Source organism: Petaurus breviceps, unplaced genomic scaffold (genome assembly GCF_028583685.1).
Source record: "Petaurus breviceps papuanus isolate PSGF00001 unplaced genomic scaffold, PetGlider_PUasm1.0 90503, whole genome shotgun sequence".
In the NCBI taxonomy this organism is placed as follows: Eukaryota; Metazoa; Chordata; class Mammalia; order Diprotodontia; family Petauridae; genus Petaurus; species Petaurus breviceps.
In genome coordinates, this window is record NW_027187265.1 from 2,285,456 (window position 1) to 2,303,601 (window position 18,146).

The 18,146-nt window shown below is 47.3% G+C and overlaps 1 protein-coding gene across 1 annotated transcript in view; it reads left to right on the plus strand.

The window, feature by feature from the left end:
• Nucleotides 1–2,434: 2,434 nt before the first annotated feature.
• CDH22 (cadherin 22) overlaps nt 2,435–18,146 on the plus strand; it is a 154,882-nt gene continuing 139,170 nt past the window's right edge. Inside the window, exon 1 of the mRNA XM_069062725.1 lies at nt 2,435–3,484. The gene's annotated coding sequence lies outside the window, so the exon portion shown is untranslated. The remainder of the gene's footprint in view (nt 3,485–18,146) is intronic.

An 18,146-nucleotide genomic window follows, 5' to 3' on the forward strand; every position in this document is an offset into this window, starting at 1 on the left:
GGGGAAGGAAAGGCTGGGAACAGGGAGGGAGGGGGCGGGGATCTGAGAGAGGGATGGGGAGACAGAGGGGGGAAGGAGGAGATGGAGAGAGGGGAAAGAAGGATGGAGAGAGGGAGGATAGAGAGAGGGAAAGAGAAAAAGACAGGGAGGGAGAGAGAGACAGAGATCCGAGAGAGACAGAATCCCAGGGAAACCTAAACACAACAAGAGAGACCCCAGGCAGCGGCTGGAGAAAAGGGTACCCAGGAGTCCAGGAGAAGAAGAAAGGAGAAGAATGGGGGGTAGGTGGGTGGGAAGGGAGGACTGAAAAAGAGAACTATGGTCCGGGGGGGGAGAGAGAGACAGAGAGAGAGAGAGACAGAGAGAGAGAGAGAGAGAGACAGAGACAGAGACAGAGACAGAGACAGAGACAGACAGAGACAGAGACAGACAGACCTATAAGTAAACGATCATCCCAGGAGATGGAGGTTGGGTTGGGGAGAAAGACCCAGAGGGACTGAGGAGACAGCAGTCATAGAAAATTGCACAAGGAAGTTTGTGGGGGTTGGGGAGAAGAAAGAGAGGGAGGGGGAGGGCCAGCCGAGCCTGGAACTGCGGGTCCCTGCAAGCATAAAGAGTCGGGCTAAGAATAGAGAAAAGCAGGGAGGAGAAAGACTGACAGAAGGAGGAGAAATACAAAGAGAAGGGCGGGAGAGATCAATGAAAAGGAATGAGCCCATCGGGGTTCTGGGGGAGGGGATGGGGAAGAGATGGAGTTTCAGAGACAGAAAATTCACTTGCAAATAAACAGAGTGGGGAGTGTGCTTGAGAGCTTAAGGGCCAAGGTAGGGGGAGGGAAATTTCCATTCCTGGGGGGAGTGGCACAATGAGGGGAGATAAATTGGCTAAAAGCTTTGGGGACAAGGCAGGAGAGGATGGGAAAGACTGGGTCGGGAAATCTAGATTCAAGTTCTGGTACATCACCTAACTTGTTATGCGACCTTGAGCAAATTATTTCCTTTTTGTACGCCTCAGTTTCCCCATCTACAAAATGGAGATATAAACTATCTCTCAAGGCAATTATGAGGATCAAATGAGAAACTGATAAAGTATGATTTAAATGCTAGTACTACTTGTTTAGGCAGGTAGGTGGCGCAGCGGATACAGAACCGGGCCTGGAGTCAGGAAGACCTGAGTTCAAATTCCAACTGACACTTCCTAGCTTTATGACCCTGGGCAAGTCACCTAACCATGTTTGCCTCAGTTTCCTCATCTGTAAAATAGGCTGAAGAAGGAAATGTTAAACAACTCCAAGAAAACCCCAAATAGGGTCATGAAGAGTCAAGCCACCACTGAACAACAAAAATTCTTATTTCCCCAGCACCTGCTATCCAACTGTGTAAGGCTGTTATATATAAAACTGTTATGGACAGACATCCTCCAAGGATTCTCCAAAGGGAGCTTATACTGAGGATTCAATTCCACCAGTCACACAGACTGAGCCTAGGACAGGACAGGAAAAGAAACTGGGCCTAGCAGGAAAGATCAGCCTTCAGGGCAGTACTCCTTGTTGTCCAGAGGTCCCCCAGACTTTGGTATCTACTGATGTGGATGGTCTCTGAGGCTATAAGAGAGGTGACTATTGAATGACTGGTGGGTTTCTGGTTGTCATCTCTGTACTTCAGATGTTATGGCATTTACAGCTGTGAGTGGCTAAGGGACCAGCCCTCACTTGTTTTACTTATTTCCATACTGATGATAATCCCTCACATTTATTTCTATGGCACTTTGTAGTTATAAAGTGCTTCCAAACACATTATTATCTCATTGGTTCCTCACAATACCCCAGTGACATTGGCAGGAGAGAGAATATTATCCTCCGTTTGCAAATGAGACAGATTCAGAGAGGTGGAGTCCTTGCTGCCTAGCACTGGGCTTATACACCGTAAGCATTCAATAAATACTTATGGAAAAAATTAAATGAATAAATGAATGTTGATGGATAGGGAGACTGCATGATGTAAAGAGTACTTATTTGGAGACGGAAGACCTTGGTTTAAGTTCTCAGATTTGCCAAGTGGATGATTGTAGGTAAATCACTTAACCTCTCTGATCCTGCTTCCTTATTGCTTAAATAACTCATAGCTTGTTTTCTCCTCTACCTTTTCCCTTGAATGGGGTAGTAATTACCACTAGGGACCATAGAGACTCTTCCTATATAGTGTTTAGGACTTGCCTCTGACTCTCAATACTGATTCTTGAGGCTGGCTCAGTAGGGACATGGGGTTCCTCTTCTAGGTTTCTTCATCTGTGCTCCAAGACCATAGGGAATAGGGTTACTCTAGTATCCTATTCATTCTCTGCCACTCTAATATCCTAATTCATAGAAGAGTCCTTCTCTCACAGAATGGGAGGGTGAAGACCTTCCTATTAGTCCTTGAGTGAAGCTATCTAATGCCTTGGGATCAAGAGGGCCTTGTCCTAGGTCTTCTGTCTGGTCCCCATGGCACCCCCCCACCCCCATTAGATTGCTCTCTGTCCTGGAGGCCTGGAGTGGAATGCAACTTCCTGCAGGTTCCTCTCTCTCATCCCCACCCCTTGTCCCCACACACACTTCCCTTAACATTCAAGGGTCAGGAAAATGGATCACCTTAGAAAGGCACAGCTGGGGGAATTAAGGGGTACCTCGGTTTTTTCTCTAGACCCTGGATCTCCAGGAGATACACAGAGTTACCAGTGTCAACAGGTATGGAGTACAGAGGTCAGATGAAGCATATAGTGGAGAGAGTCTGGCTTTTGTATGACAAGCCCTGGGTTCTAGTTCTGGCTCTGCCATTAACTAACTCCTTTTATGAGCTTGGCCAAGTCTCTTCTGCTCTCTGGCCTACTAGTTCCATCTAATAAGTGGGTTGGACCAGAATCTAGCTCACATCACTAGATGATCTCTAAAGTCCTTTCCAGTTCTAAATCCCATAAGAAGCTGAGGCCCTGGGGTCAGTACCATTCTCCTCCCAGTTTGCCACTCCAACCTGCCTGTGTATTCTCACAGTCTCCAGCAGAGGCTGGTGGGAGGAAGGTATCTGTCCCTTACACACATCCCCCCTAGTCAGACACGCACTCTCTCTCTCTCTCTCTCTCTCTCTCTCTCTCTCCCCTTTCTCTCTTACACACACACACAACACACACACACATACACATACACACACTGTCCGTCCCTCCCTCTCTCCCTCCGTATTCTCGGTGCGGCCGGCGCTCGGCTCGGAGTCTGGCTGGAGCCTCCTCCTCCCATCTGGGGATCCCATGTGCCAGGCTGTGCCCCTGCTGCCCAGCCCTCCTACCGGGTTCTGTTTCTCAGGACATAGAGCTCCTTGGCCCCGAGTTGAAGAGAGCCAGGCCGGGGCTGGAAGGGGGATCCCCAAGCGCCTCCGCGGCCGTGGATAATCCGAAGGGAGAGTAGAACTCGTGCGTTGCAGGACTGGGGGAGTCCCGAGGTCTTTCACCCGAGGTAGGAGCTGCAGCACTTCGGGGCTCCCCGAGGGGAAAGGGGGGGGATGGGACAGGACGGGGCGGGACGGGGCGGGCACCAGAGACTGGAAGGCAAAAGATGGCAAAGGCAAGGTTTGGGGCGCAGAGGGAGCTGGTGGTCTGTACAGCCACCTCCTAGCAGGGGGAGGGGCTGGGAACACGGCTTTCCCGGGTCTATCTCCCCGCATCCAACCCTGCTCCCCCCGGGATCCGAAGGCAAGGGGAGCCTCCTGCCATTGTATTCCCCGCCCCCCTTGCTGCTTTGCCCTCCTGCATTAGTGGGGAGGGAGTTTTCCCGGTTCAAACTTTCCCCTGCTCCTTTGCTCCCCGTTTCCTGGGGAGCGCAAAGCCGACCTGGGGCTCATAGGTCTCCGCCTCGTCCTCTTCCTCCTTCTCCGGGTCGGGAACATGCTTTCCCCGCCCAGCTCTGAAAGAGAAGGAGAAGCGGACGGAGACGCGTGCTACCTAATTGCAGAGACCGGACGGACGCAACCCAGCTGCCTTGGGGCGCTGCACAGCTGGGGGCGGGAGAGCAAAGCATCCCGGAGCCCGATGGGAGGGGGTGAATCCCCAGGCGGGGCAGGAGGGGATGGCTATCCAAGGGACTCTCGGGCTGGGAACCGGTTGCCTTTTCCGGGGTGTGTGTGGTGGTGAGTGGGGGCTGGGGAGGGGGTGGCTGCGCCGAGCTACCTGGGGCTCCGGGTCTCCCGGCTATGGGGAAGCCTCTCAGAGGCGGGGTCTGGTGACAGCCATGGCAGGGGCTAGATGTTCCCGGGAAATACTGGGCGTGTGTGTGTGTGTGTGTGTGTGTGTGTGTGTGTGTGTGTGTTATTGTATTTTGCCCTGTGGGACGGGAAGCAATATTAACAGCCACATCTCTGCAACGCTGCAATCGCCGTCTCCCTGGGCCCTGCCTGCACTCTGCCAGCTCAGCCGGCTCCCACTCCACGCCCCCACCCATCACACCCCAAGTCTAAGCTGGCCAGGACGCCCTCATACTAAGCCTGGAGCTGCCGCCTGAAGGACGCCCCCAGAAGCCCTGCACTGCCCCTTTCCTGCAGGGCTGCCCCACTCCTATTCTCTGCCTGTCTGACCCATGGACAAAACTGTTGGGTCTGGGGCAGAGGTTTAGGGCTGTGGCTGCAGTTGGGCAGACTTGGACTGGAGGTGTGGAGAGGGGGGCTTACTACTGAAACGGTCAAAGCTGTTTGGGGGAAGCAGCTTATATCAGGCAACGGATGGCGCTGTGGCCTTTCCCGGGAGAAAAGGAAGGGATTGCTAGAGAACTTCTTGGCCTCCCCGCCCCATCTCCATTGATCCCTCCAGGACCTGGGGGCCTCCAGAGCTGCTGGTGTGTGGGGTGAGGAAGTGTCTGCCTTAGAGGGGCCTCAGGCCTGACTTTAGGAAGGCCTTAAGTCCTGAGTGGTTTGCCTGGGTTTTACTCCCTATCTGCAGGGAGGAGGGCTAGTTCTCTCCTTTGACTTGGAGACAGTTTTGCTCTACATGGGGTCAGAGTCAAGTGAAGAAGGAACAAAATCAGAATGGAGAAAGGACCAGACGAAGAGACGCAAAATCCCACTTGAGCTGGGGACAGGCAGGTACTGAACTCTCAACTCCCAGGCATACCTTTTCTCTGGTAGAGAAGAGAAACCCCTGGGATCTGAATGCCTCCCCTTGGTGGTTCCACCTGGCCTCCCCAGGGTCACTCTCCAGTACATTTGGAGATGCTGCCAAGGTTTTCTACCAGAGGAAGGGAGTCTCCTAGGATTTCCAGCCTTCCAGAACCTGCTTGCCTGCCTCTGGACTCTTAGTCCTAAAACCACTGTGTGAATCCTGATCCCAGAAATCACTCTACCCACTTCTATCCCCACACTTACCACTATTTCCAACCTATCACAAGTCTCCCTCCATCCCCCACTATAATTAGCACTCCACTCCCAATTATCAATTCCCTTTTCTAGCCCCGAATTTTTAATCTCCCAATATCCCAGTCTTGCCTGCTTACCCTTCTTCCTTCACCAGTCACTGCCACTTTTTTGTTGTATCTCTCTTATGCTCCCCCACCTCATTCACCTCTTACCCCGTAACAATGACCCACTTCTGCCCTTCTTCCATGCTCCTTTCCCTTTCACTTAGTAGCTGCTTCCAGTCTCTATTGCCCTCCTTTCTCCTCTCATGTAGAATTTCCCTGCAGACTCTTCAATTCGTCCTGCTTTGGGGAGCAGGAGGACTGGTTGCCCTTAGTAATGTGAAAGAAAGTCCATTAGAGAAGTTCAAACGCTGGCCCCCAGGGGCCTCTCAGGATCAGGTGCTGGGGCCTGGGCCATCGAGCTGAGTGTGAAAATCAGGGACAGATCCTCTATCAGCAGCCTGGGCTTGGCTGCTTGCCCACCAACTACAGGCGCAGGCTAAGCAGCTTCAGCACCTTCCTGCAGGCTGGCCCTAGACAGCCTCAAGTCTAGCCTTCTCACCTGGCATCCTGAACTGGCAGAGTCTGTAGGCTCACACATCTAGATCCAGAAGGCACCATTGAGATCACCTAATCTAATTCCCTTCTGCTAATGAGGAGGAATAAAAAGAGAGGGTTTATGATTTGCCCAAGGTCACACAAATCATAATGAGAGATCTAGGATTCAAACTCAGGATCTCCTACCCCAGATTCAACACTCTTTCCATTAATACCACAGGGAAAAGCCTGACAAAGATATCAGTGGCTAGGAGATTCCAAACTGAAGCCCTCTTTGAGTTAGAGACAAAAAATTACCCAGCTATAGCTAGCTGGCAGTTGGATAGTGATGGATGGGGAGGCTATGATAATTGTCTGATGCAGGTTAGTGGTACAGTTGAGTGAGTGCCAGTCTGGAGATAGGAAGACCTGAGTTCAAATCCAGCCTCAGATACATATTGGCTGTGTGGCCCTGGGCAAATTACTTTACCTCTCCCTGCCTCAGTTTCCTCACCTGTAAAATGTGGATGGTAATAGGACCTCTAGTGCCTGGCACATGGTAACTGGTGCTTAACAAATACTTGTTTCCTTCCTTGGAGACTATAGCAGATTGGCTATGTGTGTGATGTGTTTGGTGGAGTTGGTACTTAGGTACAGAAAAGAGAATTAGTGTCTAAGAGCTGGAAGAGACCTTAGAGATCATCCAGTCTCACCTCCATGTTAGCCAGCCAAGGAAATTGCTCCTTAAAGAGAGCTGTGACTTGGCCAAGGTCTCATACAGCTAACAAATGGCAGAGCTGGAACTCAAACCTGGGTCTTTTGACTCATTCTCTCCACTCAAGCACATTTTATGGAGACAGGGGATTGGAAGAAAGACTTCTGAGCCACCATGAGATGCTAGGTAGGGTCTTGGTGAAGCTTTCTCCCTTACTCCTAACCCATTCTGCTTGAAAGCCCTGAGATGGATGGATCTTGGGAAAGGCTTTGCAGGGGTTTGCTTTTCAAAGATGGAAAAGAAGAGTTAGCAAAGTTTAGAGCTGCTTTGTTTACCACATGGGCAAGGGGACTTGGCCAATTAAATTCTTTTCCTTTCTCTTTCTGATGTTTTTTTTTCCAGTCAGGAAGCTCCTTTCGGAAATGCAGCCTCAGGTATTCTGAGAGTCACTGATTCCTGTTTATATAACTCAGGCAGCAGCAGAAGCAGAGCTGGGGCCAGGGAGAGGGGATTGATGATGGAGCTGGGCTGGCAGGTGCTGCTGAGAGCACAGTTCCATGGGGATGTCAGCCCTGGGGCTGGGAACTCAAAGCTCTCTCAGGGCAACAGAGAGCTAGGGAGTCAGAGAGGGCTGATTTGGGGCTTTGAAAGGGAAATGGGAAGCAGGAGGTAAGAAGCAGATCTGAGCAGAAAATTCACTCTAGCTCAGTCCATTGACCCCTGCCACCTCCAGTAAGGTGGAGTACTTGGCTCTGAAACAAATACTCACATCCCACTAGGCTATCTGCATCAACTTTAAGAGTCTCTATATGGATCCTTCCCTTTCATTGCTGGGTGTTTTTTTTTTCCTGAGAAAGACTGGAACTTTCTCATCAAAAGGTTACAGACTGAGACTTCTAAGCCTCAGTTTTCTAATTTGAGCAATGGGCATAATCACTCTTAGTCTAAGGAGGAGGATGGGGGTGTGTGAAATTAAAAAGGGGGTTTATGTCACTTCTAGGTTTAGAGATCTTCTGTTGAAAGGAGATGGTATACCTTCTTCCTCTTAGGAGAAAATTGAGGCTCTATGAGGGAAGATTGTTAGATATAATTGTTTTTCCTCAGGGTTGGGAAAAGAAGGAGGGAGAGAAGGGGGGAGGAGATAGATAGACAGACAGACAGACAGATAGAAAGATAGATAGATAGATAGATAGATAGATAGATAGATAGATAGAGACAGACAGACAGACAGACAGACAGACAGACAATGTAAGGGCAGCAGCTAGGTGGTGAAGTAGATAGAACCCTGAGTCTGGAGTCACAAAGAACTAAGTTCAAATTCAGCTCCAGACACTAGCTATGTGATCTTGGACAATCACTTAACCTCTGTCTCAGTTTCCTCAGCTGTAAAATGGGGATAAAAATAGTACTGACCTACTAGGATTGTTGTGAGGTTCAAATGAGGCATTTATAAAATGCTTGGCATAGTATATGGCACATAGTAGGCACTACATAAATGCTCTATTTTCCTTCTAATTACAGAGACAAATTCAGAGATAAACACAGATAGAAGCAGTGACTAAAAGGGAAGAGAAAGGAAGGAGGTAAGAAGGAAGAAAGAAAGGAAGGATGGCATCTTGGCGGCAGAGACTGTCGTGCATCTTTGTATCCATTGCTGAGCCTTGCACAGTCAATATTAGTAGAATTGAATGGATTTGTCTTATGTTCCTTATCTGTACATGGGTATTTCTCTGGTTGGAGAAAACTACACAGCCTATGTCCCGTGTGTATATAGCATAGAATCCCAAATTGCCTGTGATCCTAAATGCCCTCAAAGGCACAACTCACCCCTATAATAGTTACAAATCCTTTTCCTCCTAACAACCTGAAAGCTCTGTAATGCAAGTATTATCTCCTCCTTTTTTCAGGACTAAGGGAAAATTGGGAGTTATAGGTAAGAATCCTGGCTCTGCCACTTACTGCCTCTGCAACCTTGGGCAAGTTATTTCACCTGTCTTGACTTCAGTTTCCCCATCTGTAAAATGAGAGGTGTGGACTTGCTGATTTCTAAGATCACTCTCAGCTCCCCAATTCTGTACCTCTCTCTGCCTAAGTCCCCCTTTCCTGTGTCATGTTTCCTTTCCATCCCTTCTTCTGGAGAGAAGCCCCATCCTGGAGTATGGAGGCTTCATTTCCAGCATGGATCCCCACAGTACACTGAAGAGCCATCATGGTGCTACAGGGAAAGGATGATGCTTTTGAGAGGGGCAGGTAGGTGGCACAGTGGATAGAATGCTGGGCTGGGAGTCAGGAAAATTCATTTTCCTGAGTTCAAAGCTGACTTCAGACATTTACAAGCTGTGTGACCCTGGGCAAGTCACTTTACCCTGTTTGCCTCAGTTTCCTCATTTGTAAAATGAACTGGAGAAGGAAATGGTAAACCACTCCAGTATCTGCCAAGAGAACCCCAAAAGGGGTCATGAAGACTCAGATGCAACTGAACAACAAAATACCTTCACTCCAAGTCTATTCCCTTTCCCCATCCTACTTTGTACCCATTCTCTCTTTTCTCTTATCAGCCCTTCTTTCACCTTCTTTTCCTATTCTTTTCTTCTCCCCTCCTTTCTTTCCCCTCTCTCTCATCCCTTTTTCCTCCCTTTTCTCTGTCTCTAGAGCTGCACGATGGGCAGGAGCCTGTTCCAGCTTAAAGCTATATCTAGTTGTCTTTTCAGGATTCAACCAAAGGCTCAGCCCTCAGATGTGACCGACCAGGGATGTGGGGGGCTTCTTGGAGGCAGTGACTCAGCTGGTCAGGGAAACTACTTTGGGCATGTATGAAGAACTGGCTTCGTTCCTGGTGCTGCTCCTCCTGTTGTCAGCTCTAGAGAGTGGAAATGAATAGAAATAGGAGAGCTACCCCCAACCTGCCTGGTTCAACTCCTTCCAAACTTGGATAGCAGTGTCTATACTGCCCGTGTTGCTTCAAGCAACTGAGTTCTATTCAAAGGGCCAGGGGTCCCCTCCCCTGATAAGCCCAGGCCCACACACAGGCATAGCCATCCAGAGCCTCCAGCACTTCCTGTAAGCAGCCTATCCATTCCTCCCTCTCACCCTCAGGTGGAGTCATTGATGCATGGAGGCTGGACACGGGTCATTTGTCTTCCTTAATGAACTTGGCTAACGAGCAGCAGAGCAGCCAGATCCCCAGCCTTGGTAGGCCTTGAGCCTCTGGGGGGTGCAGTGGGTGATGACAGAGGCAGCCCAAGTCCCTGTTGGAGTCTGAGTGAACCTGCTCAGGGCCCTTTGAGGAAACCTCTTTGGGGGGTAAGACTCTCTTAATTGAGAGGGAAACTCCTCATTTAAATATATGAAAAATGAAAAATTGTAGAATGCCTGAGCTGCAAGATATCTATAGTCATAGGATTCTAGATTTAGAGTTGGAAGAAGGACCTCAGAAGTAATATAATCCAGCCCTGTCATTTTGCAGATGAGGAAAGTGAGGCCAAGAGTAGGTTATGTGGCCTGCCCATGCTATACCAAGTAGGAAATGTCAAGTGGTATTTGAACCTAAGTCTTCTGACTCCAAAGTTTCTTTTCACTGTCTCCTACTCTTTTTTATAAATGGGGAAACTAAGGTTCAGAAAGTGGAAGAGATTGCCCCCCCCACAGTAAAACAAAACAAAACAGTCCTAGAAGGAACCTAGAGAAAATGTACTCCAACCCCTCATTTTATAGCCTTAGGCAGTCAGCTGAAGTCTCTTTTTGCCCACTCTCTACCCATCTAATTTTGCCCTCCAAACCTTGGGGTCCACTGTTCTTCCTCTTTTCTTCTGTCTTCTCTGTTGGAACCCTTACTACCCATTCTTCCACATGCCTTACCCCCTCATATCTGGCAGACTCCCATATTCCCATATCCTTCACAAGTGATTAGTTTCACACTTTTTTTTTTGCTTTTTGGAGGGGGGAAGGTCGGGCAATTGGGGTTAAGTGACTTGCCCAAGGTCTCATGGCTAGTTTTTTGTGTTAAGTGTCTGAAGTCATATTTGAACTTGTGTCCTCCTGACTCCAGGGCCAGTGCTCTATTTACTGCACCACTTGGCCGCCCTAGTTTCACACTCTTGCCCGTTGGTTTAGAATGTCAACCTGGCAAACACCAAGGTTCAGAAGACTCCTTCCAATTTTATTAACGTACTAAGACAGGGAGGCACAGGGCTTGAATCAAAGTGATAGGAACATAACATTAACAGCTAAAAGCTACCTTAGAGATCCTCTAACCAACCCCTCATTCACAGAGGAGGGAGCTGAAGATCAGAGTGTGACTTAGGTAAGTTTGCCCAGGTAATATAGAAGCAGAACTAGGATTCAAACCCAAGTCCTGTGGCTCTAAATTCATTGTGTTTTTTTAATTCCACCATGAACACACAGTCTCTTGGTTCTCCACATAGTACACAGTGAAGTACTCCTGTTCACCTGTTCCAGATTGGGGGTGGGAAACACAATAGAGGGTGGCAAGGTGGTAACTGAGTGTCCTATCTGACCTCTGAACTACTATGTGACCTTGATCTCTTCTCTGGTCCTTTGTTTCTTCATTTATAAAATGGGAGAGATGGGGGTTGGAGTAGATATCTTCTTCTAAGGGGTCTCTTCCAATTAGCATTCTATGTCTTAGCTTCGAGGGCCCTCCCAACTCTGACATGCTGTCACTCTGGGGGAGCTCTGTAGGAAGAGACTGGACGCGTTGGTGGTACTCGTGGGCTGTGAGATGCCAGAAATGCTATTAGGAAAAATGCTTTGGGAAATTGCACCGCAGTGAGTGAGAAAAAGAGGGAAGAGGAGGTTTAGAGAGTGGAAGGGAGAGGGAAAGAGATTCCCCTGCCAGCAATGGCTCCCCATAGCTTCCCACATCAAATCTAACTTAATCTCCCTCTGCTCCAGTCATTCATTCAGCAAATGTTTATTAAGTGTCCATACAGAGCACTGTTCCATCCAGGTCAGTATGCTTCCAGGATCACTCCAGTCCTTTTACCTTTGCTGTAAACAGCTCCCCCCCCCCCCAGTCTCCCCTCCTTCACACCTTTGGTTTTGTCAAAGAATCCTTTCCATGTGTCAGGCTGAGCTCAAGATCAATCTTCCCAAGGAAGACTCCTAGATCACCCCAGTTCTTCCTCTTTGGCCTCAATAAGAACTAGAAAGGATCTTAGAATGCAGCACATGGGATGTCAGTGCTGTAAAGTACCTTAGGATGGATGGTCACAGGATCCTAGAATGGATCTGGAAGAGACCTTTGGAAGTGATCTGTCCCAACCTTCTCATTTTGCCTAAGGAGAATCTGAGCCACACACAGAGATAAGTGAGCTGTCCAAGGTCAAACAGGTAACAATAGGGAAAAACTGTGCTCTCTGATAACAGACTAACATCCTCTCTACTATTATTAGAATTGAAATTTCCCTTTGAGGCCTCTATCTAAAAAAATTCCCTCATTTTATAGGGGAGGAAACTGAGGCCCAGACAGAGGAAGTGACTTGTCCAGCCTCACAATGAAAGTCAATGTCAGAGTTAGAATTAAAACCCAAGTCTTCTGAGCCTTTCTGTTCTTATCACCTGCTTCCTTCTTCCCTCCTTCTCCTTCTTCCTCTTTGGTATCAGCTATGTCCCCCCTTCCTTTTCTCCTCCCCACCCTTTCTTTTCCCAAGGAGGGGTCATGAGTGCTAAAGGACTTTTTACAAACTGAGTCCCTGATGGGGTTGAGGAGGGAACTTCTGATTGGCCATCCAGACCCTGTTATTTTCCCCTGTTGCCATGGCAGCCGTTTCCTGGGACTGTCAGTGATGAAATTCATAACATTGTTTTCAAATAATCCGTGTAATTGAAGTAACAATTGAGCTGTTAACTCGTCCCTCAAACCTGGCCCAACTCCTCCCCTCCCCCGCCCCCAACCCCAGCCCAGTCGGCTCAGCTCCCCGCTGGCCTTTCTCATTTCTTTGTACACTTCCTTTCCTCAGCTTGTTGCTGAGCTTTTGAACCCAGTCCCCCGCTTTTTGGGGGAAGGGGGAAGGGAAAGAGTAGGGAGGGTTGGGGGATTTTATAGATTCTTTTTATAATTCTTTTCTCTGGTTTTGGGGCCGGGTTGGCACAGGGCCAGGGAGCTGTCCCCACCCTGTCTTCCAGCCTCTGCAGGCCCTATTTCCTATCTCTTATTGATTCATATTTTCATAAAATTTCAGAGCTGGAAGAGATCTTAGACATCAGCCAGTCCAACACTCATTTTACAGTTGAGAAAACTGAGGCCCCAAAAGGTCTATTGGTTTACCCACACTAGAAACAGTCTGGGGTGGGGGTGGGGGGCTGGGGTGCCTGGCTTCTCCTGATTCTTACTCTGCTTTGGGGTTTTCTCCTATTGAGACTGGTCCTACACAAAGTCCTATGGGACCTGGTAGAAACACAATCAGCCTACCTCTGCTCAAAATCTTTATTGTCCCTTTTACACACACACTGGCCAAGGGTGGGGATATATTCAGGGGATCTAGGAAGAATGGAGGGAGTGAAAAGACCTTATAAATCATATGGTTTAGCCTCTTGCATTCAGATAGGATCGTTAAAGGAGAAGAGATTTAGAGTTGGAAGGAAACCCAAAGATCATTTAATACAATTTTTTCATTTTTTTAATAGATGAGGAAACTGAGTTTTAGGGTAAGGATACAAAGTTAATAAATGATAGATCCAGGATTTGAATCCAGGTGTTCTGGCTCAAAATCCAACGATATTTCCACTACTCAAGATGGGTATTATTGTTCCTGTTTTCCAGAATATTAGAGCAGAAAGGATCATTATTATTATATATTCACACTGTTATAACACATTAAGGTTTATAAGGCCCTCTCCCCACAACAACCCTGTAAAACAAGGATAATTATTATCCATCACACTCATTTTGCAGATGGGGAAACAGCCTGGAAGAGATTGATTTGCTCATGATTTCAAAGCAGTTAAGTTGCAGAGATGGAATGCTAATGTAAGACTTTTGACCCCCAACTTCAGTGCCCTTTCCAATGCTCTCATATCCCAGAAATCTTAGAACACAGAATGTAGAACACAGGAAGTTAACATTGGAAGTGATCTTGAAATATAGAACATAGAACGTTAGATTGGAAAGGACCCTAAAACATTATAGTATCAGTTCTGTAAAGAACCTTAGAACAAAGAAATTTAGGTCCCAGTCATTCATTGTAAACAAGAGGAAACTGAGTCTCAGAGAGGACAAAGGACTTGCCCAAGGTCACTAGTTAGTAAATGGTAAAGCTGGAACTAGTATCAAAACCTTCCAAATTCCAGTCTAAGTGTTCTCTCCTGGGGGAGGGGGTAGGGAAGGTCTATTATTCCTTGTTAGGCCCTTTGGGGAATTCAGTACCCTGAGCCTCTAAACCCTTGAACACTTTGCCAGAAGGCCTGATATCCTGGGGACTGGCCCTGTTGGCTTAGGGGAGGATGTCTCCCCTTCCTGAATCTTCTGACCTTGGCTGAGCTCATGGGCAGGAGTCTCAGCTCTTCCACATGGAAGAACAGTCAAGAACCTCGAGAGCTCCTTTCGGGGGGAATCTGTTTACCAGAATTCCTAGGGTGGTTCTGGATCCCACTTTATCCTCTGCTTTATCCTCAAGACTCTTCCAGGACTCTCAGTGCCCTGAAGAATAAAGTTCGGACTTCTTGTTTTGGCAATTGATGCTATCCACAGTCTGGCCCCAGTCTACCCACCCCATTAGGCTTTCACAGTTCCTCTACATCTACCCTTTTCCCCAGCCAGACTGGTTCCTCCCAGTTTCCTTTTCTTTGATTTTTTTTTCTTTTACTAAGGACCTCATTTGGAATGCCCAAGGTCACAAGATGGCTTCTTAGCTGGACATATTTTGGGGCTCTAAGAGCCTTGGATTGAAAGGAGACCTGAGTTCTAGTCCTGGCTCTGACACTAACTTGTTCAGGGACCTTAGGCAATGACTTTCCACACTCCAAGCCTTATTTTACTACTCTGAAAAATGAGGGAGCTGAATCAGGTGATTTCTAAGACCTCTAAAAGGCAGCTAAGTGGTACAATGGATAGAGCTCTGGGCCTGGAGCCAGGAAGACCTGAGTTCAAATTCGACCTCAGAAATTTACTAGATGTGTATTCCTGGGCAAGACAATCTCTGTCTGCCTCAGTTTCCTCAATTTAAGACAGATAATAATAGCACTTATATCCCAGAATTGTCGCGAATCAAATAAGACAATATTTGTAAAGCAATTAGTACAATGTCTGTGGCAGCTAGGTGGTGAAGATAGAACTCCAGGCTTGGAGTCAGGAAGAGGAGTTCAAATCCAGCTTCACACACTTACTACCCGTGTTTCCCCGATAATAAGACCTATCCCGAAAATAAGCCCTCCCCTTACTCTGTAAGATTCCTCTAAAATAAGCCCTCCCCCGAAAATAAGCCCTATTGAGATTGCTACTGTAGTGAAGGTGATCCCCGGGGTGAAATGCACGCCGCGCTCCGAGCTGCATCCAACCAGAGCTGCAGCAGTGAGCGCGTCATCCTGTTCTTCCCCAGTGATTTGCTTGCTGGCGCCATTGAGAGCAGTGCCGCAGAGGAGAGCTGAGGCAGGACAACATAAGCCCTCCCCTGAAAATAAGCCCTCTGGTGTTTTTCTTTCCAAAAAAAATAATAAGACAGTGTCTTATTATCGGGGAAACACGGTAGCTGTGTGTCCCTGGGCAAGTCACTTAACTCTGCTTCAGTTTTCTCATCTGTACAATGATCTGGAGAAGGAAATGGCAAACCACTCCAGTATCTTGGCCAAGTAAGCCCCAGATGGGGTCACAAAGAGTCAGACATGACTGAAAATGACTGAACAACAATACCACGATATCTAGTATATCATAGGTAATACACACACACACACATATAATAAATGCTTATTTCTTTCCTTCCTTCCTTCCTTCTTTCCTTCTTTCCTTCCTTCCTTCCTTCCTTCCTTCCTTCCTTCCTTCCTTCCTTCCTTCCTTCCTTCCTTCCTTCCTTCCTTCCTTCCTTCCTTCCTAAGACCCTTGCTGTAGTGTGGTATAGGGAAGAAGCCCTGGACTGGGCATCAGAAGACTTCAATTCTAGATTGCTACTAATTGTCTATGTGACCCTGGAAAAGTCTCTCCCCTCTACAGGCCTCAGTTTTCTCATTTGTAAATGGGGGGGGGGTAAGAATACTCACTTTTCGCAGGGATATTTGAGGGTTAAAATGAGATCAGTAACATAAAAGTACTCCTTTGCTTTACTATAAGCACTGTGACTTATTCTTATTATAAAAGAGAAGGGGTAGGATTGAAAGAAGGAAAGATAGGCTTCTTAAACCTCTGAGCTATAGCTAAATACTGATAGAACACAATTCTGAACAGAGGTGGAATGTCTCCCTACCATGCCTACCTATGTCAGTCTCTTACATCCTTCTGGAATTCCTGACTTTTTTCTGGACTTTATAACCATACCTTAAACTCTAACCTGAAATCTTAGTCCTGAACTCTAAATCCAAACTTCAGTACCTATACCTTCACTCTAAATTCTAACCCTAAAGACAAAGACTAAACCTTAAATCCAGTGTTATGTGGAAGGAAGCTTTGAGTTCAAAGTCTAGCTTTATTACGTACTACTTTGTGATTTCAAAGAAATTGCTTAATTTCTCTGATCCTCAGTTTTCCTGCCTATAAAATGAAGGTATTGAACTAGATGATTTTTAAGGTTGATTCTAGCTGTGAAATTCTATTTCCTAAGGTCCTTTATAGCTCTGATATTCTATATTCCAAGTTTCCTTGTAGCCTGTTGTATAATCTAAGGTTTCTTCTAACACTGACATTTTATGTCTTAATGTGGAGCCAAGGACAATATTCTAGGGCTAGACCCTAATTCTAAACTGTAACTTTATACTTAATGTGCTAACCTTAATCCCTAATCTAAAAGCCTGAAGTCTTAATCCTACACCCATAATTCCATTAAACTCATAACCCTAAAATCTGAAGGAGCTTCATGCTTTAATTTCTAGCCCCTTTGCTAGTGACAGTTTCACATCTGCTATTGATATTCCTGGATGGGTGTGATGTGACCCTAAGAACCATTGGCTAGGGACCTTGTCATGTGTCCAGAAGGATAGGGCAGTCTCTATTTGGCTTTGATGCCTATCATTCTCCCTGCTCCATTCAGGGTTGCAACTGAACAGCCTGGTACTTCCTCTTCGCTCTCTTGCTTTTGTGGCTGCCAGCAGGTGTGAATGGGGTGGAAGGTTTGGGGTTACCTGAAAGACAGGGAATTGTGGTGAAGAATGTTGGACTTTGAGTCAGAAGATATGAGTTCAAGTACCTGCTTAGACACTTCCTAGTTGTGGGATTTGGCATAGGTCACTTTGGGAGCCTCAGTTTCCTCATTGATAAAATGGAAGAATAATACTTGTATTACCTATCTTATAGGGCCATTGTGAGGAAAGTAAGTCTTAAAGCACCATAGAAACAGGAGTTATCGTTATCCAATAGCTAGTATAATGCCATGTTCATAATAGAGGCTTAATAAATGTTTGTTGAATTGAATTGAATTAGGGACTCTGGGCTGGGAGCTTAGGAACAACTCGGTCCTTCCCTGCAGCTTCTCTCCTTCCCTTCTCGGATTGGATCTGGCCAGGTGCCATGTTCAGCCTGCCTCCTCCAGGCAGCCAAGGTATGCATCCCATCTGGTTCTCTGGCCCTGTCGACCTCTGATGTCCCATGCCTTCTCCTAGGTGGGCAGGACAGCTCCTGAGCCCTTCTGCCATCAGGCCCACCTCTCCTCCTGCTAGTTAATATTAGTATTCAGTTTGTGGAACGGTGTATGCAATTAACACAAAGGTACAGTCATTCATTCTGACTGGAGGACTCGGGGGATCAGATGTACCGGGGGCTGGAAGCGAAGGCTTTCTGCTGGGAAAGAATGTCACAGCACAGCGGCCACACAAATGAAAAGCTATTAATAATGATCTTGGAACTTCACTCCCATCAGCTGTTTATTTAAAGGTGTTCCGTATTCAAAGCCTCCTGATTTATGTGGGCAATAACGGGCCCAGGCCCGGCTGCACTTTTTTAAGCAAGGCTAATGGGGTGAAACCTTCATGCAGAGACACTAGAGATCATGCCAGGGAAATGCTACCAGGGAGGAAAACATGCCGTGACAGTAGTGCCTGAGGAGGGGCCCAGGTGGGGCTCCCCTGACTCCTCCCTCTTCTCATCTCTCTTCTCCCTCCTCTGTGGGATAAGGGACCTAAGACTGCCTTGAAGGATGACAGGATTCCTAGTGGATCCTGAGGGAGGGACACTGTCTATTGGGAGTCAAGAGATCTGGGTCTTGCAACTCACTGTGAATATGAGACCTTATGCAAGTAATTTCCCTTCTCTGATCCTCAAGATCCTCTGTAAAATAAGGGACTTGGAAGAGGCGGTACATAAAGTTGCTTCCAGCTCTG